The 26,896-nt window shown below is 35.4% G+C and overlaps 1 protein-coding gene and 1 pseudogene across 1 annotated transcript in view; both read left to right on the top strand.

Moving 5' to 3' along the window:
• Mapk8 (mitogen-activated protein kinase 8) overlaps positions 1-26,896 on the top strand; it is a 106,109-nt gene that overhangs the window by 16,380 nt on the left and 62,833 nt on the right. Inside the window, exon 2 of the mRNA XM_077798298.1 lies at positions 23,757-23,815. The gene's annotated coding sequence lies outside the window, so the exon portion shown is untranslated. The remainder of the gene's footprint in view (positions 1-23,756; positions 23,816-26,896) is intronic.
• LOC113199102 (translationally-controlled tumor protein-like) lies at positions 5,490-6,072 on the top strand (annotated as a pseudogene).

Genomic DNA, 26,896 nt, shown 5'->3' on the forward strand with positions numbered 1-26,896 from the left:
GTTGTCGTGTTTCTTTTCAGCTTGGTGAGACTGGTGTGTTATTGTTTTTACCTTATAGATTTGTAGTGCTCTTGTATAGTTCCAAAATATCTCATTTGTGGGGAAGGACAATGCTAACAGTTCCCAATATCAACAATACATCATCTGTGAGCAAGTTTTTGTTATTAAGACATTTATAGTCTCTATGTCTAGAAATGTTAGATTCAATTATTATTTAAAATATAGTAGTTTCATAAAAGGCATACAGTTTCCTGTGGCGTATAGAAAACTGGGGATCAGGTATAGGACATTATGTTAAGGGGGAAAGATGTGAGGATATTGGGTTAATATATCTTAGCAACTTTGGAGGAGATCTCTAATGAAGAGGGTTAGTAGTAGAAGAATAGACAGGAGGTATTTTAGGGTAAACAAGTATGTGGGAGGACAATAAGCATAGAAACAAACATGTATTTTGTAAATTACACTCAGTAGAAATAGTAAAAATTAGGTTGAAAGAGGAAGAGAGGGAGGAAGAAAAATAAAAAGAAAAGAACAAAAAGAAATAAGAGGAAGAAATGAAAAGAGAAAAGGAAAAAAAAACCACTTTTACAATTGTTTTTTCTTCTCTCCAGTAGATGGAGTTGTGTATTCCGGGTTGAGTCTCTGCCCTCAGGGTAGTGGAAGCAACCCATGTGAGGAGGCTCTCCCTGTCCTGCTTGGAGCCTCTCCAGTCTGGTCTCTTGGGGTCTCCCCATCTCTTTCCCCCTCCCCTCTCCTGCCCACTAGGTCCCAACTGAAGGATCTCTTGCCCACAGTCCTCGGTTTACTCAAGGCAGGCAGTGCCCTGGCTGCCCCACTCTCCTTATTGCCTGAGCGCTATTTCTGCGTTGGGTAGTCACTGCGTCATCACAGCTGCGGAGAGGGGGGGTTGGAAATTGACAACCTGTTCAGTCTTAGTCCCTCTGATAGCTTTGCCCACCAAAAGCTGGTATGAATGGTGTTATCACAGCTGGGGAGAAGGGGGAACCACACACCTGTTCAGAGGCCAATCCTCTCTGTTAGCCACATCCACCAAAAGTTGACAGATTTTCCAAGATGGAGACCATCTGTTTTCTGGCCGGTGTGTCCGGGGAGGTGGAGGGAGCTGGGCTGTCCCTGCGCTGTGTCCAGAACTAGGTCCGTTGCCCTGCGCTGAAGCAGATTGCAGCCTGGTGCACTGCAGCCTTGTAGGGGCAATGACCTGGCGTCTCTGCTCCAACACCAGAGAGCCGAGTGGAAGCGCCCAATCTCCGCCTGCAGCGGACTCACCCGGTGCAGCTGTCCAGATTCCCGCTGGCAAGGAGTGTCTCTGCTTTCTGTGCCTTCTATGCTGTGCTTGCCTCTCTGGTGGTGGACTCTGGGAAAACCCACTGCTTGGGATCCTGTCCACTCCCAGAAGCTGCAATCCGTTAAGGCGAGCCCCCATGGAGAAACCGTCCCCCATGGAGAAACCGTCCCCCATGGAGAAACCGCCTGACTGCTCTCTAGGATTCATGCACAGAGCAGCCAGGAAGGGATCTCCTCTACTCTGCCATCTTGGATCTCCTCAAGGGTCTACAGTTTCTAATGGTGGATGAAGAGAAAACCTGGTAGTATAGGGTGAGATGTTAAGGAGATAGGAGGTGAAGATATAGAGCTATTAGATCTTAGGAAGTGTGTATGAGGAATCAAAAGAAGTTGGCTGGTAGCAGTAGAAAAGAGAAAGAAATTCTGGGGAGACAAATAAATGGGAAGAAAATAGAGAGCAAGAGTATAAAAAGCATACAAACAAAAACAAAAATTAATAAAAGAAAAAATATAACAATAAAAAATAAAAGAATATACAACAAAACTATAATATACTATTCAGCATCCCAGTCCTCAGTAGCCTAATTCATAAAAACGTGCTTGGTTTCACAAATGTTGGGGATGTGAGGGTGGGAAAAGGGAGAGGGAAAAAAATATGGAAGGAAAATTGAACGATTGTTTCTGTTGGAGTTCAGTATCTTCCCTGCTTCCCTTCTCATCTGAAAGGCAGGGTTGTCTGGTGTTTGCTGGCATTTCCACCCTTAGGGTGGTGAGGCTGATTAGTGTGTGAGGGTTGATCTTGGAGGCGGAACTCCTGGAGGAGGGGTATAGCACTTGCCAGTTCCTATTGGATGACTGTTCCCCAAGGATCTCTTTTGGGGACCACTCCTGTGATGTGGGCACCTGGTCTTAGCCTACTTAGATTGCCTGTAGACCCCACAATTTCTCTGGTTTAGTCTCTAAACTGTATTTCTCTCTCGCGCGCGTGCACACACACACACAAACACACACAGACACACATGCCGCATTTTCTACTTCCCAGTTAGAAACCTCACTCCGGAGGTCATTTGTGTTTAGCTCTGGGCCTGGGTGCCTGTTTTGGAGAGCTGTTCTGTATTGGGCAGATCAGAACCAGGATTCCAGAGCTGTAAGTGCTGTGCTGGGTTAGTGGCTGTGGAGGAGGAGGTGGTTAGGGGACTATGGTTTCCTTGATATTGCTTCTAGGCCCCTGTCTGTGTCCCAAGATGGGAGTTGCCTCAACTAAAGATGATGATGGCTGCAGCTGAGGTAACCCAAGGCAGCAACAGCAGCTTTCAGAGATGGGGCAGCAAGAGTGGGCCATGATGGTGTTGTGCGATGTGATCAGAGATGCAGCGTTGTGGTGTGTGGTGCTGTGGTGGGTGATTGTCTCCAGACTCTGTCCAGTGTCCCAGGGTTTAGGTTCCTACATCAAAGGAGCTGTGAAAGTATTAGTAGTGTCCCAAGATGAAGGCAGCCAGGGGAGCTCCTCATTGACTGATGGGAACCAGGTACCGACAGGGGTCCGTCATGATGGAGGCCCTTTTTTAAAAAAAGTATATTAAATCCATTTGGAGTATGCATTTTAAAATATTATATTCTGTGATGATATAAAACTAAATGAGAATCAGGGCTAAATGTTTTAACTGGTTTATGGTTTACATAGTTACTGCTACAACTGTAGAACAACAACTGTTTTATAGGAAGAACATTTTTATTCATAATCCTAGATTTTTTTAGATCAAAGTTCTAAATTCCAGTTCTTTGGTATGTTAACATGGGGTACTGTATATTCTATTTCCTGGTTTGTTTTTGTTTTTATTCTTTGCCTTTTCCTAGTTACTAAGGCCTGCTGGTTCCCTCAGGTCATAGCACATTGGTTTTGCAGAGAATATTAGCTAGTGCTAATGAGAGGAAGAAAGCAGCAGAAAGCATTTTTCCAATTATTTTTTTAAAAACAAAAGGCAAATACATTTAAATATTGGGAGGAAAGTAAAGATAAAAGATCAAAAGTACCCATAACCTAGCTAGTAATATTTTGGTGTATTTCTTTTCATATATTTTTTGTGAGAGAGATTATATTTGTATGCATGGGTACATACTTGGTTATTTATAAGGGATCCAACAATTATATTAGCATACATTAATTGGGGAGTAGAGTAGTAATAACTGCTTGGATTTGATTAGGGATCAAGTCAAACAAATAGATTTTGCTTAAAAAAGAAAGGTGTCTTTAACAGAGTAAGAATTTTTATAAAATTACAAATTTGCAGAAATAAATTTTGTAGCTTAGTCTGCTAAGTCCTATCACCATTTCTTAACTTTAACATTAGGAAAAATAGGAAGGGATTTCAGGAGTTTATTGAAGTCAAAACTGTTTTCATAGTAATACTGAGATGTTACTTATCTTTTTCATGTCTATTCTCAAGAGTTTTCCAGAGGCCATGTGACCTGACCTGTGATGTGGCAACAGACAGAATGCAGAAGCAAATAAGACAGTCCAGCCATTTGAAATTGAGCGGAAATTAAGCCAGACAATAAAGAGATTTGCAAAAATGTAAAACAGACACGTTTTCTCACTATAGTTTTTTTCATCAAAATGATCGTTAACATGTAATAGGTTTGTTGTTGTTTTAAAGCAATTTTTAAAAAATTTAAATGCTCATTTCTAGTATCTAATATGGTAAATATTGATAGATACAGTCAACATAAATAACAGTTCTCTGGTAACAAAGTTCTTCTCAAAATTATAAAGTGTGTAGAGGTTCTGACACCAAAAATCTTAAAAACTGCTGCATTATGTAATATAAAAAAAATTTGTTAATATCACTGCCCCATCAGCAAAATCTTTAGATCACTCACAGAAATGAATGTATATTTGCCAAAATTCTAATTTTCACTAGAAAGTTTGAATTTTATCATTGGCAATGAATACTGATGTATGTTTTCCTTGAAGTGTTAGGCTCACTTTGTTCATTTCCAATAAACTGTCATCCAAATCCTAGTTCAGATCCCTATAGCTTGTTTGTGTGTCATTCCATTAATAAGTAGCTTACAAGTGCTTTTCCCAGGATGACCATTATACTTCATTATATAGCAGAAGTTCTTATGGGTACTTCCTATTTCAGGACACAATTAATTTGAAAATTTTCTTTTATACTAAAACAAAATTTAACAAATTAACTACAGTGTGAAATCTGAAGCCATAAAGTGAAATTACCATCCTCTATCATATTAAAATCTGTTGATCTGTGTTGCATTTTAAGTGAGTCTTTTGACTGTGTTTCAGTTTGAAACATCATGTATTGATCATTTGGAAAATAACTGGTTCAGTGAGGTGCAGACCTTCTAAATGTTGCTGTAATTTTTTTATATCACCATTTTCATAGTGTGATCCGAGGACTCACAGGGTCATTAGGAAACTCCATCTGTGTCAGATATTTGAGGGACAAGGTTTATATAATGACTTGGGGGGGACAAAATCAGTAAAGTTTTTAAATATTTTCTACTCAGACTGATGTAAACAAAGAAAGCCACAAATGAATAATATATGGAGAAAAGATGGAACATGACAGTATATCCTGTACATATTAAAAAGAGTGAGGGAATATTATAAACAATTAGATAAGAATCAAACCACTTAGATGAAATGGACATATTCTTTTTAAAGATAAGCATTACCCAGACCTAACACAAGAATAATTTTATAAGGTCACCACTCTTCTTTTTTTCCCACCAGTCCTGGGGATAGAACCTAGGGTTCATGCATGCTAAGCAAGCACTCTAACCACTGAACTATGCACCAGCTCAGGTTACCACTTTTAAAAGCAGTGATTCTTAAACCTTTTGGGTTTTGATTATCTTTATTTGTTTTTAAAAATTGTTGCTATTCTCAAAGAGTATTTTCTTTAGCCTTTGAGAGTTTTCTTATTGCAAATTAGAACTTTAAAAATATTTTCCAGTTCATTTACAAAATAATAAAGTTAACATGTATAACATTTTTATGAAAAATAACTTTTCCAAAAGAAAAAAATAATATACAATCTGTTGTGTTATCAGGTTGTTTAGCCTCTGGAAAACTCAGATGTACACTTGTGAAAGAATGAGAGTGAAAAGGCGAATAATAGATCAATACTTTTGTCTCTCAGCACTTTAAAGTTGTAATTTCCACTTTCTGTCCTCTCCCCACTCCCCAAGTGCTATAGTCACTCTGCACTCCTGGTAAGCTAGCTCACTATTGTCTCCTTCAAGCTGCCATCACGGTTATCTGCCAGTATTTCATCAGGAGATAATCTTATAAGATCCAGGAGACATCAGATAGGCCACACTTGAAGGTGGAAAGGGAGCTAGATGCTCAATAGAACACAGAATAACATTGATGACTTACTCACTGGTGGAAATCCCTTTGCTGAAGACCTTTAGGGCTAAGTTACCAAAAGCTCAGTAATCACTTGGGATTCTTATTGTCATGGCATCACTTGGCAGGAAACCACCTTCACAAAAGAAGTCTATTGAGAAGTACATCAAAGATTACATAAAATCAGTCAAAGACACACTTGAAGAACAGAAGCCAGATAGGGGCATCAGAACAAAACAAAGACATCCTTCCTAATTTAAAAAACTATCAGATCTTCATTGGTGAAAACATGATTCCAGACATTATGGTTACTCTCCTAGACTATTGTGAGCATAGTGCAACCACTATACATGATTTTCTTTAAGGATGGTTTAAAAATGGGAAAATGTTAGTAAATTTGCTAATAATTTTGACTCTTTCACCTGTCTTCGTAATTAGCACTGCATGTCATCCACATAATACCATGACTTACAGATAAATGAGACTGATGTCATTTTGAATTCTTCATTTATTTTGACCATGATTTATTTGAATTGGAGACATTGTTTGTTAAAGAAAAATAATGTTGTGGTTATTTAAAAATAAAATGCATTTAAACTACAACAAGAACTTGTAGTTTTCCTTATCTCTGACTTGCCCAGTTTCACATGAAATATGTTCTATTTATTTATTTTACCCTTTTTTTTTTTTGGTGTTGGAAATTGAACACAGAAGCTTTTATATCACTGAGCCACATCCACAGCCCTTTTTTTAATTTTTTATTTTGGGACAGACCCTCACTAAGTTGCTTAGGATCTCAGCCTCCTGAGTCGCTGAGATTACAGGTGTACCCCACCATGTCCAACTACCCTTGTTTCTGGATAAATTCCGGAACTCGTTCATCTTAAAGAACTCAGGCATTTGTCTTCTAACTAAAATTTGGGGAGTTTTGTTTTATACATAGACCAATTAGTACTCAAACACAAAAGAATCATTTTACTGAATTCTGGGGTTCTTTTTCCTCTGAGTAGCTTTTTTCCCCCTATACTGTACAAATTCTGATTACCTTCACCATCTAGATTTGTCTCAACTTAGTGATGCTGCCATGCTGTGTTTAGTGTGGACTTTTCTGCAGCGTTGTTTCTTTTTTTTCTTAATTAGGTAAGCTCTTTAATTGGTCTGTAACAGTCATAACTTAATCTCTCTACTGTTCAGTATCTCACAATAGTTTCATATATTTTGTTTACAAGAGGGTAAGTGTGATCTCAGTTATCCCACCATACCAGAAGCAGAAGTCAGGTTAATTTTTATTTTTAGAGCTGACTCAGGAATTATGGTTTTACAAATAATTCAGTAAAAAATTGGGCAAAGGATCTGAGTAGACACCCCCTCAAAAGAAAAAAATGCTAATGGCCAATAAATATATGAAAAATTCTCATCTTCAGCAATAAGGGAAAGATTCTGTCTTACCATACGTAGAGTGGCAACTATTTAAAAAAAAAAAAAAAAAAGAAAAGTAGCCCTGCAGAAATGTGGAGAAAAAGGAGCCCTTAAACAATGTCAGTGGGACTATAAATTAGAACAACCGCTGTGGAAAATCATATGAGGTTCCTCAAAAAACTGAAAATAAAATAACTGCATGACCCAGCTGTTCCACTCCTAGGTATATATTCAAAGGAAATCAAGTCTGTATACAAAGACATGCTTGCATGTTCATGTTTATTGTGAATGGTGATGATGATTAATAAATTAATATTGTGGATTATTATTCACAGTAGCCAAAATTTTGGAATCAGCCTAGATGTGCCCATCAACAGATGAATGGATAAAGAAAATAAAGGAAAAAGAGATAGAAAAAGGGTGGGTGGATATAATTAATTCATGATGTATGCATGTGAAAATATCACAGTGAATTCCATCAATCTGTACAGTTAATGTGTATTATATTAATACAACAAATTAGTATAATAACAATAAAGTATATTCTCAATTATTAAAAAACCACATTCACAAATTATTATCCAAAAAACCCTATTTTTTTTAAAAGGCCTAAACCCGTTTAATATATAATGGGTGATACTAGTCAAGGAAATATTTTTTTCTAAGTTTATTTGGCAATTTCTGCTTTGGTGCTTCCTATATGCTAGGTACTGTGCATTAATTTTCAAGATAAAGAATGAATGCAAGCATTCCTCCACCATCTTGAAGATTATAGTCTAGAAAAAAGAGAATTGCAAAAACGAGTAAGTAGAGCTCTTATAAGTACAAAGGAGAAAAAAAAAAGTGAACAAAGACACCTGCTTTCGAATAAAGAGTCAGACAAAGCTGTCTTGAGAAGGTGACAGCTGAGCTGAGGTTTGAGATTTGAAGGATGAGTAGCAGTTCTTTAGTGAGGAGAAAAAACAGGTTGAGTAGAACATGTGTAGGAAGCATCAGGAGAGCTTTGCTTATTCTAAGGAACTGAGGAAGGCTAATATGGCAAGTGGACTACAGGAAAACAGTTCTGGAAAGTGGTGTGACAGAAGAAGTATGCAGGATCTGAATCATAAAAGACTCAATATATTCTTATTCACAATTTTTAAAATTCAGAATTTTATCAAGAAATGTACATCAAAACTAGATTAGCTAAATGATTAACCTTAAATGTGAAAACATGATTTTGTATGTAGAAACTTATAGTAGAGTTAATCATATCTGCCATTAGTTTACCATATAAGATAACTTCACAAGTTCCAAGGCTAGGACCTCTTTGGAGGAACATTTTTCAACTTGCCATATAAGGGAAGATAATAATGATTTAAGGATTGAATTGATAAACAGTGGTATGTGTTTCATAAATGTCCCAGAAACCCATTTGTAGCCTTAAAGAGATTTCTTTGGAGGAGACAGAAACCAAGAGGAGTTGAGCAAAAGTGTTTGTAGCAGAAGTTGTAAGAATTTTTTTAAAAGATTTTTTAATATGTTTCTTTAATTGTAGATGGACACAATATCTTTATTTTATTTGTTTATTTTTATGTGTTGCCGGGGATTGAACACGATAGGAAAGTGCTCTACCACTGAGCCACAACCCAACCCCGTCAGAATTTTTTTTATTATTATTTTTCTCAGTGAAGAAAATGAAATAATAGGGATTGAACTTTGAAGAGAATAAAAAAATTTGAATTGAAAATTTGTGGAGTAATTATAATTTTAATAGAAAATGAGGCATTATTGTGTATTTGTTGAGGTTGACCATGAACTGAGAGTTGAGTTCTTCTAACCTCTTATGTTACTTTTTCTATTTGCACTAGAATGAAGGTATGGACAAATCAGATAGCTAGGTTCATCTTGTAGTCATATATCTTAAGAAGTTTATTGTATTGATAAGGGGCATTTTTTAATAGAACAGAACATGGAATTTACATTGCCTAAGAAAGAATTTAGTGAAAAAGCAAAAAGGAAGACAGACAGGGATACAGTAGAAAGTTAAATTACTAAAGACCATCTGAGTCTTTAGTAACTTTAGTAATAGTTTTCAAATTAAAGATGGTAAAACAAACTACCAGAAGAGATAGTGGTTACAATGGGATACCTGAACTATGTTTTCTACAAATGGGTCAGTTTCAGATATTGGCTAGATCCACTGGCATATGTTTCATATGTTGGTAGTGACCACTGGCGTAAATGAGAGGTAGATTATTATAGATTATTGTAGACGAACATGCTCCAGAAGTGAATGTCTTTGGTTTTTGAGGGTTTGTCCTCAGGATTATATGTGTCACTTAAGATGATAGCAGGGCTTAGGGTAAATGAGAAGACTTTAATTAGGATGTAAAGTCCTCAATGAGGGGGGTGCTATTAGGAAAATGGTAGATCATAGCAACAGAGAGGACAGCTGAGCAACATGAGCATTAAAGGAGCAAGGTTTTGTGCATGTGTCTTAGAGTTGGGGGATAATCATAGCAAAAGGGAGTAAGAAGGATATTTTAGCACCATTAGAGGGGGCAATATGAGAAGTGGTCTTTTTGATAATATATTTCATTTAAAGTGAAGAGGCAAAGTAAATGATTACAATAAAGATTGAGGATATAGGGAAATTTCAAGCTGTAGTTCTAGTGGTTTCATAGAAAGATTTGGAGGGTTGGGAAAGAGTGAAGGTCTGGGTCAAAGTTAAAGTGATATGGAACTTCATGGGGATGATGGTTGGATTTGGATATACATTAAATACTTTGACAAAATGAGGAATAATAGCCATGATGAATTTTTCTCACCTGTTTCTCTGACATAGTGGGCTCTAGGCTCGGTGCCCAGAATACTTGTCTAATTTAACATTAAGTGAAAGCTTCAGTTGATGGCAGTTTTTACTTGCCTTATAAGGCGAGTACTACAGCTTTTGTAGGCTTTTTTTTTTTTTTTTCTATTTTCAGTAGAGGACAGGGAACCTGAAGTGAAGGGAGTTAGAAAAAAGAAGATGGTACTACACATAATGTATATGAGAATTTGTGCAGTAAGTTTGTCAGTACAGACCTGGGGTATTTCATATGTGGGTTTTCAGTAGTTTTAATCCTGTGCTCATTACCCCTTAAATATATCTTATATGTAATTTCTTGGTTTTTCCAATTTAGTCAGGATGTACTTAAGGAATGCATATTAAATATTTGTTAAAACAGAATGATATCAGAATAAACAAATGTCACATGAATTATGACTCTTTGATCCAAAATCTGATTCTCTGTGACCACAGAAGCAGCTATAGTTAGTCATTTTTGACGATTATTTTAAGTACATATGGCCCACATAAAGCTTAGAAAGTTTAAGGTAATGGTTTGCCTTTTCTATATACATTTTTAAACTGCACAAATTTTATGAGCTACTTTTGAGTTTACAGATTCTGATACTATTTATAACTCCATGTTGTCTTTATTCCCAAAGAACTATCTCTTAAGTTTGTTGCCAAATTGGCCATCTGCTTTTGTTTCTTAGTAGTCACTAGTTTTTCATTATGTACAAACCAAAACATTTCTTTTGTTTATTCTTATTTTGGGGAGTTTCACGTCAGGTCACTGTACAGAAGCTGATTTAATATCTTGGTGGTAGTTACTCTCAGCATACATTTCTGATGTACTGTTTGCTTACCAAGATCTCGTTGATAAATTTGCTAGCTAGTCTCATGTGCTGAACAGTTAATCTTTTTTTTTTTTCTGAACAATTATCTTGATGAATTTAAATTCAATATATATTTTAAAGATATCTTCTGTGAGCAAGACAGCATGTTAAATACTTTGGGAAACTTTAAAATATCAGAATTTTTCTACTTTCCATATGCCCATAGTCCATAGGGAGATGGCTTATATGTAAACATGCCAATATCATATAGTTATAATTACTATGAGACAAGAAAAGTAAAATTGCTTATAAGTTCAGGGATTCTAAGATTTTGATGTGATTATGGATGTCTCTCATTCTGTGTTTCTATCTGCCTTCTAAAATCAGGATGGTGTCAAAATAAAATCTAAAAATTGATACAGAAAATTTAAAAGTTTTTTTCTTTAATTTGCAAATGCTTGAAAGAAGAAATGTTGTGAAATGAGATAGGAAACCAAGAATTATGTTATGAATAAGATGTGGAAAATTCAAGGCTCAAAACAGAACAAACAGAATTTTTTTAATTGACATTGTGGGACACTTAACATACTTGTTTCTGAAAGTAAAGTACACAAAGAATAAACAAGAGCATAAGAAATATAAGAGACCTAGATAAACTTATTTGTAATTCTTAGTTTTATGGCTTGGTTCAATATTTTTGTGAACTGCAAACAGTTGACCCTTTCACTTAACTACTGGGTGCCTTCTCACTTTGGCTGTTCAGACAACTAGTATACAGTTCTTGGGTTATCTTTTTTTAATTAAAAAGTCAATCCTAAGTATTTTGTGAAATAAATAAAATTGCCAAGTACTTGTAGAGTCATAGGAGGCAAATGAATGAAATGAATTAGGAACATTTCTTTGAGTCCAAATCTGATTCTTTTAAAACACACACTTACACATGCACACAAACACCTCTCCCTACCAAACTTAACCATAAAGAAAATATAAGTGAACTTAAAAGTGATGTAGTATAGATTTAAGTGTCCACTTTTTTTTTTTTCCTGTTTGTGTTAAATACAACTAAAAACACTTGACATTGTGGGACACTTAACATACGTATCTCAAACAAACATGAGAAGACTGAAAGGGGAGAGAGAAAAAGGTGCATCAGCTCAGAACTTCCAGATCCAGATAATCTGACTCTAAAAATCCTGGGTATTTTTATTGCTTTAGATATTCCAGAATGGATGTAGAGAGGATGGCAACCAGAAATGTTGGGCACAGAGAAAAACAACAACAACAAAAAACCCCCAAATCGGAAAATCTGTTTCCCTTAGCCAAGGACCAGGAGAGGAGTAGCTTAGTAAGACAGAGTTTCTAGAAAATAACCACTCCACTCCAGGCAAACAATATACACAGAAATCATCAGGATTAGTAAAAGGCAAGTGGGGACTTACACTTTAACTGTTTTCAGGTTGTAATGAGGCAACCTCTCCTACCATTATATCAATGGACACAACATGGAGAGCATGGAGTACACATTGTCAGGGATTTCCCACTTTTGTGCATTATGAGTAGCTTTTTCCCTTTTTTCTCCCCCACTATGGTCACAAAAGCCCAGTGAGGAAACTGATTCTACCCTGCTAGGCAATTGTTCACCAGAATGTACACTAGAGCAGTGTTAGGGGAATCCTGCTGTTATACAATAGAACATTTAAATATGATCCAGAATTTCCTACATAATATTCCATATATCCAGATTTCAATAAAACTCTGTCGTACCAAGAACCAGAAAGCTTTAACTTGAATTTAAAAGGATTATAGGTGGCACAAGCCTATAATCCTAGCTTCCTGGGAGGCTGAGGCAAGAGGATCACAAGTTTAAAGGCAACGTGGACAACTTAGCAAGACTGTCTTAAATGAAAATAAAATTGGACTAGGGCTATAGCTCAGTGGTAGAGGACTTGCCTAGCATAAGTGAAGCCTGGGATTCAATCCTCAGTACCATAAAAATGAAAAAACAATGCATGCTGACACTGAGATAGCATGATGTTATATTTATTTAAAAGGAGCCATCAAGGCAGTGTTTCAACAGTTATGAATATATTTGAAACAAATTTTAAAAAGTGGAAATTTTCAACAAACCGTAAATCTTCATAAGAAAAAATTATCATAATTCACATTAAAAAAAAAACTCAGTGGACAAAACTTTGACCAAACTGATAAAGGAAAGAAATTACCAGTACCAGGAGTGTAAAAAGATACAGACCCTACAAACATCAAAAGGATAACAAGGGAGTAAATATTATAAACAGCTCTACACAAATATGTTTGATGACTTTGATGAAATGAACTAATTTCTCAGCTGCAAGTACTGCAGCTCACCCAATATGATATAGATAATTTGAATAGTACTATAAACATTAGGTAAATTTAATTTGTAATTTAAAATAAAATCAAGCCAAGATGGTTCATTGGAGAATTCTGCCAAATGCTTAAAGAAGATTTTGCAGTGTTTTGAGAGTCTGTACCAGGAAATACAAGATAAGGGAATAATTCCTAATTCATTTTATGAAACCAGCATTGTCTTGATACCGAAGTCAGACAAAGACAATACAAAAAGAGAAAACTGCAAACCAGTATCCTTCACAAGTATACATGTAAAAAAAAAAAAAATCCTTAACAAAATATCAATAAATGTAATTCAATAATATGTAAATATAATTATACTCTATGAAAAATGGACTCATTCCAGTTATTCTGAGTTGGCTGAATATTTGTAAATTCATCTTTGTAGTGTGTCAAGGTAACCACATTAACAGGATAATGAAGAAAAATTGCATGATTGTATCAGTTGCGGAAACATTTGACAATGTTCAGTACCATTTTTTATTAAAACTTGGAAGAAGCTAGCAATAAAAGGAAGCTTCCTTGACTGGATAAAGAAAATGAAGAGTTAGCATCCTACTTGATGAAGAATGATCAGAGAACATGTTACTTTTTCCCTATAATAGGAAAATAAGTGGCCTGGATGGCCACTCTCACCACTCTTTATCATAGTGTTAGCAGCACAAAAAGACAGCTGGTGATAAGGACATGCAGATTAGAAAAGGAGAAATCAAACTCTTCTTTCTGTCTTATGATATGATCATCTAGGTAGAAAATCCCATGTAATGTACAAAAGAACTTGTAGAACCAATAAGTGAATTTAGCAGGATCACAGGATACAAGATCAGTATACAAAAATCAGTTGTATTTTTCTAGCCTAGCAATGAACTTGTGTAAATAAAATTAAAAGTAGAACAGTACTTGGAATTGCTAAAAAATAAAAACAAAAAAGACTTGATATAAATCTAATAAAACATGAATAAGACTTGTATCCTGAAAACTATACCGTGTTGATGAAAGAAATCAAAGACCTAAATAAATTATCAAGACATAGTGTGTTCATAGATTGGAAAATTCAGTATAATGTGAATGTCTGTTTTCTCCAAATCGATATATTAAGTTTAACAAAACTCTTTTCAAAATCCTAGCAAGTTTTTGTTTGTTTGTTTTTGTAGGTGTAGACAGAATTATCCTGAAATTTATAGGGAAAGGCAAAGGAACTTGAGTAGCTAAAGCAGTCTGGGGTGGGAAAGAAAAGAAAGAAGTCTCACTATTTAATATCAAGACCTATATAGGCAGAATAGTCAAGGTAGTGTGGCATTGGTGGACAGGTGATAAACCACTAGGTCAATAAAAACGACCAGAAACCCAGGCATAGCTCCAAATAAGAAAGGTCAGTTTATTTTTGACAAAGGTACAAAAGAGGAGGTACATGATAGAGGTTGGATGGTTTTTTTAACAAATGGCGAGTTGGATATTTATAGAACACAAAATGAATATTTAACTTAAACTTTACACTTTATTAAAAAGTTATCACATATCTAAATGTGTATCCTACAACCATAAGACTTCCTTTGCTTGCTTCCATAATCTATCCCTAGACCCTGGCAAGAACTAATTGATTATTTGTTCTCTATTTCTGTAACTTTGTCATTTCAAGAGTGTTATATAAATCCAGTCATACACTATATGGACTTTTTGAGATTGACTTCTTAATATTTTATTTAATATCTTTAAGATGCTGCATATATCACATTTCTCTTTATTGCTGAGTAGAATCCCATGGAATGGACACACAATGGATGTCTCAGAGACATAACTGTTGAGGAAACCTCTCTTAACTTCCTTTGCACTTTTACTTATGTCAGAAAGCAAAACAAAACAACAACAAAAAGGTTTTGTAAAAATCCTAGCTAAAATTCTCAAAAAAGGAAACTAAATGAATGCACAGGATCTCTGGGAAGTTAAATCTGCGAATGTAAGCTGTCTTATCCAGATCACATTTTTCTAAAGCCTGGAAAACTTGAATTTTCTCTCCTCAGCTTCAGGGAACATTGAGGAATTAGAAGAAATAATAGAATCTTTCTGAAAGGTATTTCTGAGGTGATGAATCAGAGAAGTCTTCTATTCTACTTGAAGCTGAGTTTCAGAAGGCTGAATTGAAAACCACCATCAACAACGCCATCCTTCAAGACTGCAAGACAGTTTTGATTTTCTCCATGTTTCTTAGTTTTTATGTTTGCATCCAAGTCACTTGGACGGCTTGTTAAAACAAAGATGACTGGAGTTTAAGGTTCAAAGGTGTGAAATAAGGCCTACAAATATGAATTTCTAATAAGTTTCCAGGTAATATTGATTTTGTTGTTTGGGGACCACATTTTCAAAACTTTTAGTCTAGATAAAACCTTCTTGGAGTGAATACGGAAGACAAGATCACTGCTACAAATTTTGAGCAACCTGACCCTCCTGTAGTTTGCAATTCACTTTTAACCTCATCTAAATGATCTTCCACCTCACCAAAAAAAATAAAAAATAAAAAATTTGATTTGGATTTATCTCCATAAAAGTTATAATTGTAGATTGGCAATGAGTATCCTTAGATTTGTAAAAGCACATATAGTAGGTCTTTTTGGAGAAACTGATCTTCACCCTAGAGCTGAAAGTTTTCCCAGAAGTAAAATTCTAAGTAGAGTTAAAACAAAAATAGAAAAACTAAACACTGTGAGTAGAATGAGTAGAAGTAAATAATAAATCTACCAGAGATTTAAAATAATCAGAATATAAGTTACATGTCAAATATATTAATATGTATAAGCAAAAGACCAGTTGAAAATATGTTGTAGGGTTCAGAAATTATAAAGGTGTCCAAAAACATTTTTTTAAAAAAAATATAGCTAGAACTTATACAGTTAAATTATACTAATTGAGCCTTTAAAAACATCTTTAATGGGTGACTTTATATACATTTGAAGAAGGAAACAGCTGAAATATTGTCTAGCTTATATTCAAAAGAAACGTGAAAACTATAAAAGAGAAGTCATTACATATGTTTATCTTTAAATTAACCTGAATGGCCTTTCATAAAATGGTGAAAAGTCAACATTATTGAAGATAATAAATAAGAATTTTCTTCAGCTCATGAACAACACTAACTTACACATTTAAGATAAGCACAGGAACCCAAACTGATTAAATAACAGGAAATCCTCATCTAGTCTTGTTACAGTTACAGGCCAGAACACCGAAGACAAAAGGTCTTTGTCATAACCAGAGGAGGAAGGTAGATTTACCTTCCATGATGTCATAAGCAGAAGGTATTTTATCCTAGAAGAAATGTTATTTTAATTAAAAGGGAACAACGTCTATAAATTATACACTAAGGGGGGGGGAATTCATACAGATTAAAAACTAAGAATTTGCAATTTGAAAGTCTCACTAAAGGAAATTCTGAAGAATGTACTTTAGGCAGGAGGAAATTCTTAGGTAGAAGGCCTGGTATATAAAAAGGAATAAAAAGCACAAAAAGTAGAAAATATCTTAGTACGTTTAAACAAACGGTGATTTTATAATATAGAAATCATGTTTCATAGGTTTTTTTTTAAAGAGAGATAATTTTTTAATATTTATTTTTTAGTTTTCGGTGGACACAACATCTTTGTTTTATTTTTATGTGGTGTTGAGGATCGAACCCAGAGCCTCGCGCATGCCAGGCGAGCGTGCTACCGCTTGAGCCACATCACCAGCCTCAACCCTGTGCCTAATAGAAGAAGAAGTAGGACCATATCTCCACCATTGTCCGCTTAGGAACTGACTTCCTTATCTAGACTCCTAAAGAACAAGAAGTAAAATCAAGAATCAATAAATGGGATAGATTCAAACTAAAATGCTGCTTCTCAGTGAAGGAAACAATCACAAGAAGAGAGAGCCTATAGAATGGGAGAAAATCTTTACCACATGCACCTCAGATAGAGCACTAATCTCCAAGATATAGAAAGAACTCAAAAACATAACATCAAAAAAAAAAAACCCAAAACAATAAATGAGCTAAGGAACTGAACAGACACTTTATAGAAGAAAAAATAAAATCAATCAGTAAACATGAAAAAGTGTTCATCATCTCTAGCGATTAGAGAAATGCAAATCAAAAGATTTCATCTCACTCCAGTCAGAATGCCAGTCATCAAGAATACAAGGCAGTAATAAATGTTGGCAAGGATGTGGGGAAAAATACATTGCTGGTAGGACTGCAAATTGGTGCAAGCACTCTGGAAATCGGTATGGGGTTTCCTCAGAAAACTTGGGATGGAATCACCATTTGACTCAGTTATCCTATTCCTTGGTTTATACCCAAAGGACTTAAAATCGGCACGCTACAGTGATGCAACCAGATCAGTATTGATACCAGCTCGATTTACAATAGCTAAACTATGGAACCAAACTAGATGCCCTTCAACAGATGAATGGATAAAGAAAATTTGGTGCATATACACAATAGAATATTACTCAGCCTTAAAGAAGAATGAAGCTTTGGCATTTGTAGGTAAATGGATTGGAGCTGGAGAAAATCATGCGAAATGAAATAAGCCAAACCCCAGAAAACCAAAGGCTGAACGTTGTTATCTCATAAGCAGATGTAATCCATAATGTGGGATGGGGGGAGAGGAAGAATGAAGGAATTTTGGATTGTGCAGAGGGGAGTGAGGGGATGGAAGGAAGTGTGGGGATGGCAAGGATGGTGTAATGAGGAGGACATTATTATTCTATACACATGTATGATTGCACTACCAGTGTGACTCTGTTCAGCCAGAGGAAGGAGAATTTGTGCTCCTTTTGTGTACAGTGTACCTAAATGCATATTAATAAGAACAAATTTAAAAATAAGAAGTGAAGGGTGGAAAAATGACATGTCATTCAAACACTAATATATATTTTTCTTTGGGGGTTGGTTTCTGGGGATTGAATCCAAGGCCTCACAATTGCTAAACATAGTCTCTACCATGGAGTTACACTACCGACCTCCAATATAGATAGGGTTAAGGCAAAAGTCTTTACTAGAGGTAAATTGGGTTGTTTCTGACTGATAAAAGCTACACTTCAACAGAGATAGAATAATTCTAAATTTTACAGACCTAAAACTCTGATTCCCAAATATATGAAGCAACAAAAAGTAAAATACAAGAAGGAAAAGACATTTATAATCATAGCTAGTTTTCATACTTATTCACTGATAGAATAAGTCAACAAAACAGTGACATAAAACTTGTTACAGTATTTTTTTTTATCAGTTTCACATCTGCAGCATCTGAGGTCATGTCCTCTTTCTCTCCACTCTGTGTGTGTGCCATCTTTTACTTTGCAGTCATAAAACCTGAGTCCTCCATCCTTAACCTTTTTAAAACCCAACTTTTAGTTTTGTTGATCCTCTCATTTTTGTTTCATTAATTTATTCTTTCATGTCATCTTCATCATTTCTTTTCTTTTATTATACTCCTTGGGTTTATTTATTACTCTTTTTCTAACTTCTTCACATTGACATTTAACCTATTAACTTTTACCACCCTGCCCACTCCCAATAGATGTACATGATGGTGAGATTCACTGTGGTATATTCATATATGTACATAGAATTCAGTCTAGTGTCTTTGCCTATCCCAGCACTCCTCACTTCATTTCATTCCCCTTTGTCTACTCCCCTGATTTTCTTTTCCTTTTTTTGCCCCCCCCCTTATTTTGAATTATTGTCCACATAGCAGAGAAGACATTTGACCTTTGACTTTTGGGAATTGACTTATTTCACTTAGCATGATAGTTTTCTTAACATCCATTTTCTAGCAAATTCCATAAAGTCATTCTCCATTGTGTGTATATACAATATAATAGTATAATAGTCTTCAGCTTCATGCTTTTTCTAGCAAATGTCATAAAGTCATTCTTTTATGGCTGAGTAATATTCCATTGTGTATATTATACCACTTTTTTTTTTTTTTTACCCATTTATCTGTTGGGGAAACCTAGGTTGGCTTCATAGCTTAGCTATTGTGAATTGTGCCGCTATAAATATTGATGTGACTGCATCACTGTAGTATGTTGATTTTAAATCCTTTGGATTTATATTGAGGAGTGGGATACCTGGATAATATGTTGATTCCATTCCACATTTTTTGAGGACTCTCTATACTACTTTCCAGAATGGTTACACTAATTTACAGTCCCACCAAAAATGTTGTATGAGTATACCCTTTTCCTCACATCCTCACCAGCATTCAGTGTTACTTATGTTCTTGATAATTGTCTTTCAGACTTGAGAGAGATGAAATCTCAGTGTAGTTTTAATTTGAATTTTTCTTATTCCTAGGGATGTTGAACAGTTTTTCATATATCTCTTGATAATATTTCTTCTTTTGAGAAGTGTCTGTTTAGTGTCAATTTATTGATTGGGTCTTTTTTTGTTAATTTTTTTTTAAATGTTTTCTATTGCATTCTTCCTTCCAGGGTTACTAAATTCATCCAAACCATCCACCTGCAAACCTTTCTTTTTCTTTTTTGAGGGCCTACCCAACTATTTATGGACACTGAAATTTGAATTTCATATATGATTTTCACATGTCATATAACATTGTATTTTTAAATTTTTTCCCAACTTTTTAAAAAATTTTTATTCTTCTTAGTTATATATGATAGTAGAATATAATGTGACTTATTTATACAAGCATGGGGTACATCTTATTCTTTTTTTTTTTTAAAGAGAGAGTGAGAGAGGAGAGAGAGAGAATTTTTAATATTTATTTTTTAGTTCTCGGCGGACACAACATCTTTGTTGGTATGTGGTGCTGAGGATCAAACCCAGGCTGCATGCATGCCAGGCGAGCGCGCTACCACTTGAGCCACATCCCCAGCCCCACATCTTATTCTAATTAGGGTCTTAGTCTTGTGATTTTTAGAGGATGTGGAGATTCACTGTGGTGTATTCATAAATGTACATAAGAGAATTATGTGAGAATCATTCTACTGTCTTTCTTATCCTCACTCCCTTCCTTCCATTCCCCTTTGTCTAATTTACTGAACTTCTGTTCATACCCCACCCTTGTTGTGTGTTAACATGCACCTATCAGAACATTCAACCTTTGGTTTTGGGGGATTGGCATATTTCACTTAGTATAATAATGTCCAGATTCATTCTTTTTCTGGTAAATGTCATAAAGTCATTCTTTTTTCGGCTGAGTAATATTCCATTGTGCATATATACCATATTTTCTTTATCCATTCATCTGTTGAAGGGCACTGAGGTTGGTTGCATAGCTTCGATATTGTGAACTGAGCTGCTATAAACATTTCTGTGGCTGGGTCACTGTTGTATGCTGATTTTAACTCCTTTGGATATATACGGAGGAATTGGATAACTGGATCAAATGGTTTTCCATTCCAGCTATTTTGAGGTCTCTCCATACTGCTTTCTAGAGTGGTTGTACCAATTACAGCCCATTAGCAATGTATGAATGTAAATTTTCCCCCACATCCTCACCAACGTGTATTGTTATTGGTATTCTTGATTGTTGCCATTCTTGACTGGAGTGAGATGAACTCTGAGTGTAGTTTTAATATGAACTTTTTTAATTGCCAGAGATGTTGAACATTTTTTCATACATTTGCTGACCATTGCTATTTATTGTGTGAAGTGTTTTTTAGTTCCTCTGCTCATTTATTAATTGGGTTTTTTTTGGGGGGGGGTTATGTGTTACATTTTTGAGCTCTTTGTATGTCCTGGATATTAATGCCCTATTTGCAGAGCAGGTAGCAGAGAGTTTCTCCCATTCTGTAGGTTCTCTCTTCACGCTTTTAATTGTTTCCTTTGCTGTGAGGGAGCTTTTTAATTTTATGGTATTTCATTTATTGATTTTTTAGTTTTACTTCTTGTGCTTTAGGAGTCTTATTAAGGAAGTCAGTTCCTGAGCCAACATGTTTGAGTGTTGGGCCTGCATTTTCTTCTAGCAGGTGAAGGGTTTCTGGTCTAATGCCTAGGTTTTTGGTCCACTTTGAGTTGAGTTTTGTGCAATTTTATTATACTACATAGGGATTTCCAGTTTTCCCAGCATGATTTGTTAAAGAGGCTATCTTTTTTATAACATGTGTTTTTGGAACCTTTGTTTAGTATGAGATAACTGTATTTATGTGGGCTTATCTCTGTGTCTTCTGTTTCCTTGGTCTTCCTGCCCATTTTATTGCTAGTACCAGGCTGTTTTTGTTACTATATCTCTGTAGTATAATTTAAGTCTGGTTTCGTGATTCCCCCTGCTTTGCTTTGCACTCCAGCAATTTCTTTGACTATTCCGTTTCTTATTTTTCTAAATGAATTTAATGACTGCTTTTTATATTTCTGTGAAGAACACCATTGGAATTTTGATGGGAATTGCATTGGATCTGTATAGCACTTTTGGTAGTATGGCCATTTTTATGTTAATATTTTGATAATATTAATCCTGTTTATCCAAGAACATGGGAGGTCATTATATCTTCTGAGGTCTTCTTCAGTTTCTTTTTTAGTGTTCTTATTTTTCATTGTAGAGGTCCTTTGCCGCTTTATTAGATTGATTCCCAAGTGTGGTTTTTTTTTTGTTGTTGTTGTTATGGCCATTGTGAATGGGATTGTTTTCTTAATTTTTCTTTCAGCTGATTAATCATTGGAGTATAGGAACATGATTGATTTATGGGTGTTGATTTTGTATCCTGCTACTTTGCTGAATTCATTTATGAGCTCTAGAAGTCTTCTGATGGAGTTTTTTTGGGTCTTCTAATTATAGGGTCATGCCATCAGCAAATACATGTAATTTGAGTTCTTCTTATTTGTATCCCTTTAATTTCCTTCTCTTGTCTAAATGCTCTGGCAGAGTTTTAAGAACTGTATTGAATAGGAGTGGTGAAAGTGGGCATCCTTGTCCTGTTCCTGTTTTTAGAAGAAGTACTTTGTTTTTCTCAATTCAGAATAATGTTGGCTTTCACTTTCTACATATGACCTTTACAATGTTGAAGTAAGTTCCTTCTATCCCTAGTTTTTCTAGTGTTTTAAACATGAATGGGTATTCTACTTCATCAAATGTTTATGTGATTCTTATCTTGAAGTCTAGTCATGTGGTGATTACATTTATTGATCTCCTTATGTTGAACCAACCTTGCATTCCTGGGATGAATCCCAATTGATCCTGGTGCACTTTTTTAAAAAATATGTTTTTGTATGCAGTTTGCCAGTATTTTATGAAGAATTTTTGCATCTACACTCATCAAGAATATTGATCTGAAGTTTTTTCTCCTCGATATGTCTTTGTCTGGTTTTGGTATCAGGGTGATACTGCCTTTGTATAATGTGTTTGACAGAGTTCACTCATTTTCTATTTCATGGAATAACTTGAAGAAAATTAGTATTAGTTCCTTGAAGATCTGGTAGAACTCAATTAAGAAACCATTTAGTCGTGGGCTTTTTGTTGTTGGAAGGTTTTTGATGGCTGCTTCAATTTCATTAATAGAAATTGATCTGTTTAAATTTTCTATGTCCTCCTGGTTCTACTTGGGTAGGTTCTTTGTCTAGGAGAATTTGTCCATATCAGTAAGCTTTTCTAGCTCATTGGAATATAGATTTTCAAAATAATTTCATGTTGCCCTTTTGATTTCAGTAGTGTGTTCGATGATATTTCCTTTTGCATCTCGGATTTTGATAATTTGAGTTTTTCTCTCTTATAGTTAGTTTGGCTAAGGGCTTATCAATTTTGTTTATCCTTTAAAAAAAAAACTCTGTTTCATTAATCTTTTGTGTTGCTTTTTTAAATCTCAGTTTCGTTGATTGTGGCTCTTATTTTAATAAGTTCCTGTCTTCCTGATTTTGGTGTTGGTTTGTTCTTTTTCTAAGCCCTTGAAATGTAATGTTAGTTTATTTATTTGGTATCTTTCCATTCTTTTAATGTATGAGTTCAGTGCTGTGAACTTTCCTCTTAGAACTGTTTTCATAATGTCCCACAGATTTTGATACATTGTATTATTATAGTTCTCATTTACCTCAGTATTTTTTAAAATTTCTTCCCTGATTTTTTCTGCTCTCCATTCATCATTCAAAAATATACTCTTTAACTCCAGGTGTTAAAGTGGTTTCTATTTTTTATCTTATTGTTGATTTCTAATTTCATTCCATTATGATCTGATAGAATGCAAGGTATTATCTCTCTCTCTCTCTCTCTCTCTCTCTCTCTCTCTCTCTCTCTTTGTATTTGCTTAGATTTGCTTTGTGTCTAAAATATAGTCTATTTTGGAAAATGTTCCATGTGCTGCTGAGAAGAAAGTGAATTCAGTTATTGTGATGGATGAAATACTCTAAATGTCTGTTGATGTCTATTAGGTCAGAATTATTTATTTTATTTTTTAGTTCTAAAGAATCTTTACTTTGTTTTTGTTTAGATCATCTATTCAGTGATGAGAGAGGGGTGTTAAAGTCACCCACTATTATTGTACTGTAGTCTGATTCTTAATTTTGAGAATGGTTTGATGTATGTAGATACTCCATTGTTTGGGGCATAAATATTTATGACATTTATATCTTGTTGTTGTATGGTTCCCTTAAGCAGCATGAAATGATCTTTTCTCTTCTGATTAATTTTAGCTTGAAGTCTACTTTATCTGATATGAGAATGGTAACCTCTACTTGTTTGCGAGATCCAGGTGAGTGGTATGTTTTTTCCCATCCTTTCACCTTCAATCTGTATATGTCTTTGCCTATGAGGTGAGTCTCTTGCAGAGGGCATGTTTTGGGGCTTATTTTTAAATCCAGTCTTTCAGCCTATGTCTTTTGATTGAAAGTTTAGACCATTTACATTCAGTGTTGTTATTGAGAGATGATTTTTAATTCCTGCCAGTTTGATTTATTTCTAGTGTTTAAATTGGATTTGATTCTCCTTTGGCTACTATTCTAGTATAATGCCTTTATGCATGTTTTCATTTTTATTTTTCATTTTTTCTTCATGAAATATTATTGAGTGTTTTATAGTGTAGGCTTTCTAGTTATGAAATCTTTTAGCTTTTGTTTATCATGGAAGGTTCTTATTTCACCTTCATCTTTTAAGCTTAATTTTCTTAGTATTCTTGGTTGGCATCCACTGTCTTCCAGAGTTTGGTGTATATTATTCCAAGCCCACTTCACTATTAGTGTCTGGATTGAGAAAGCAGTTGAAATCCAGATTGGTTTACTTGTAAAATATGCCCAGTTTCAGATCTTAAAATTCTTACCTTATTTTGAGTTAGGCGTTTGCATAACAATGTCTTGGAGTGGATCTGATTTTTGCATAATTGAAGTCCTGTATTTAAATTTCCATTTCATTATTAAGGTTTGGGAAATTTTCTGATATTATTTCATTGAAAAGATTATGCTTTCCTTTAGAATGTGTTTTCAGAGCCTTTATCTATCCCAATGAATCTTAAATTTGGCCTTTTAACATTATCCCAGATTTCTTGAATATTCTGTTTATGGTCTCTTAACATCTTTTCTCTATGTTCAACTATATTTTCAAGATTATATACTGTGTCTTCAAGGCCAGAAAAGTCTGTCTTCAAAGTGGTCTAATCTATTAGTGATGCTTGCCATTGAATTTTTAATTTGATATATTGATTCCTTCATTTCAAGGATTTTGTTTGATTCTTTTTTAGAATCTCTCTTTATTGAAGTGATCTTGCACTTCCTATATTTTCTTTCTGATTTCACTTATATCATCTTTTAGCTCATAGAACAATTTATGAGTTTTCTAAATTCCTTTTCTGATACTCCCTTCACTGTGGTGTCAGTGGAATCTGTTGTTGAGGTATTCTTTGTTGTTTGGGATGGTTTGTTCCTTTGCTTTTTCATATTGTTTGTATGTCTGCCCACCTACCAGTAAGTTCTGACTTTTTAAGTGATAGACTACTAAGTGAATTTCTTTTTCTTAAGAGCCTTGGGGTGGGTGGATCTAGATAATGGTATTTTAATTCAATTTGTGACCTCTTCTCATCCCAGTATCAGCTCCACTATAAGAAATACCATTGGAGCCCTATTTACTATAATCACTTCTGAGCCAGGCCTTGTACTATTCAATATTGTAAGAACAAAAACTTGTTTCAGTTGTTTTCTTTGGGTCCTCAAATTCAGGTATAAGCCTACAATAAGAGTTCTGGGACAAGTCAAACAATCTAGTAGTTAAATTTAGTAAACTTACTAAAACCTTAAGTGAGTATTAAAGGTGGGGAGGAAAAATGTTTTGGCAAATGGGGAAGGGAAAAAGAAGGAAAGAAAGCGTGAAAGAGAAAGGAGAGAGAAGAAATAGATGAATGGGTGGTATTTGAGGCCCTAGTAGATAGTGTAAGAGGATGAGTAGGGGGTAAGAAAAGCAGGTATAAACTAGAGCTAGGAAAACAAAAATAGGGACATTGTTTCCAGTTAATGCTTTAAACCACTAGATGAAATACTTTCAGGTGGATTGGAGGTATAATGTTGGCTATTGAGTTGCAGTTACCATTCAAGTTAAGGAGTTATTTATATGATCTAAGTTGATGTTAGAGTTGTTTATAATCTTGGAGGATGCAATGTTTTGAGTTAGCTGATTCTGTTGTAGCCTATTACAGAATTCAAGATTCAAGATGCCCCTTATCACTGGTGTACCTGTTCCCCTCTGCTAGATTCTTTTCATGGTAGGGAAGATCCTGGCAGCTGTCTGTGTGTGCGGGAATACTGGTTGTTGGTTTTCCACAGGTGTTCTGTAGTTCAGTAGTATTTCCCTGGCTGCCTTCATTCTAAGGTGCTGTAGTGCAGGGTCTCTGATGATTCAGCTGGATTCTATAGTTTCCACTGTCCCAGGTTGTGAATGGTGGGTGTTAATTCCCTTTGCTTAATAGGTCTGGTGCATTGTCCTACAAATATCCAAATAATGCCATGTCACTTGCCAGTTGCACTGTTTAGGCTGTACACTTACTAAGGCTGGCGTCCAGCCCTTTCTGCTGAGAAGCTTCTAGCAATTTCCTGTTGTCTGTATGTCACTGGATATTCAGGCAGTTTGCCTCCTGGTATGGTGCTGCAGTCCTGAGTACTGTCTCTAGGCTTCCTGCAGTGTCTTCCCCCAGTGCCAGTGGCTGGCCTGATGAATCAGCTTTCCTTTGAGGCCAAAGTTGCTTCTATTGTAACCTGTTTGAGTCAAGCAAGCCTGTGCAGAGCTTTTCACCCTTGCCTGGGTGGCAGAGGCTAAGCAGAGCTAGATGTGCTCTTTCCAGGCCAAGGTCCCCATCAGCCCATTCTGTCCCTTTGTTCACAGTGAGAGGGACAGAGAGGTCTTTCTAGCCAAATTCTCAAGAGGGCCCACTGCAGGGGGCTTCCCTTGGGTTTAATTTGCAGCTCTGGGTGTGGAAAGAGCCCCTGCCAATTTAAGAGGGTGACTGGTTGCCTGTGGGTTCCACAAGATTATTGCTTCCCCTCCCCTTTGTTTTTGTGGTTCATGCTGTTTTAAGTCACCTTCTTGTAATTTAAATTTTGTCTGTCTTTTCAACAGTTTTCCAATAGTTTTTAAATGGGTGTTGTAGGACCAGATGAGGTCAGACACCAAAGAATTAGCAAGAAGCAGATTTATTTGGCTGCAGCCATATTCAGAGGGGAAAATTTTCACTGTAATCAATCAATGCCCCTGAACCCAGAGTTCAGGCAGTTTCAGAACTTTATATCCAGTGTGTAGGGGGAGGGACTCAGAAGTTCACAGTCTGCAAAGTTCACCCAAAAACAGCTTTTTC

The sequence above is a fragment of the Urocitellus parryii genome, chromosome 5 (assembly GCF_045843805.1).
Source record: "Urocitellus parryii isolate mUroPar1 chromosome 5, mUroPar1.hap1, whole genome shotgun sequence".
Taxonomy (NCBI): Eukaryota; Metazoa; Chordata; class Mammalia; order Rodentia; family Sciuridae; genus Urocitellus; species Urocitellus parryii.